We start from the raw sequence: 1027 nt of genomic DNA on the forward strand, positions 1-1027 counted from the left end.
TTTTTCAGGCGCCCAACTCTCCCTGCTCTGCCAAATCCACTTCAGTCAGGTCAGGCAAGTTTTAAGTAATCTTTAAAGTCCTAAACAAGAGTTGCTTTAATAGGCTGATACTAAGTTTTTGTAGTACATGTACATGCATGTGTAAGACTGGTATAGGCTCTGTGGTTTTGTGGATATGGCCTTTGTTTGTAGATGGCAACTCACCTACATGTACATCTAGTTCCTCTGGGAGTGTAGTATGGGCCTGGGTAGGCTGGGTAGCTAGTACTTGAGACCAATGTGGGCACTAGCCATTAATTGCAGTACATTAGCCATCAGTAAAAGTCGGGATATTCCAGTATCTTTTTTAATGTGGGCGTGTTTAACATTATACACCACACCTACCCACGTGGTGCCACCATGGCTGCATCTGCTAAAAGTTCTGAAGAAAGAAAGAAGTGTCCTTTCTACCATCTGTCTTACTAGTTTTCATCTTCACTTTCAAAGCATGTTAAGGAGAAACATAGCAATGAGAAAAGCGTCAAAGATTCTCACGTTTTCTGTAATTTATGCGGCTCAATGTAAGTATATTTGAGTATATATACAGTGCTAGAAGTGACACTATTTAATTTAGGGTTTTAAGTGTGGCAAAGCTAATTGAGTATCTTTATCAAATCCACAACAAGGAAATCAAAATAACAAACCATGAATTTCGTTCTATTGATAAGTTTTATGAGTGGAAGAAAGGGGAAGAAAGTCATTCAAAGTCTTTTTATGTCAAGAACAGTGCCAGTCGCATGCAAGGTCTTAACAGGAAATCCTATTATTATTGTAACAGGTCTGGTGTGGTGCGTCAGTCGAAAGAGAAACGTCAGAGAGCTCCCAAGGTTCAAGGTTCCTGTAAAACAAATGAATACTGTACTGCACACATGACAGTGATTGAGGATACTATTACGAAGATGGTTAAAGTCACTTATTGCAGTCATCATAGTAATCACAAACCAGAGGTATGTCATTTGAGAGTACCTGATAAAGTAAAGAATGCTGT

This window comes from Amphimedon queenslandica, unplaced genomic scaffold, assembly GCF_000090795.2.
Source record: "Amphimedon queenslandica unplaced genomic scaffold, v1.1 AMPQUscaffold_10732, whole genome shotgun sequence".
Classification (NCBI taxonomy): domain Eukaryota; kingdom Metazoa; phylum Porifera; class Demospongiae; order Haplosclerida; family Niphatidae; genus Amphimedon; species Amphimedon queenslandica.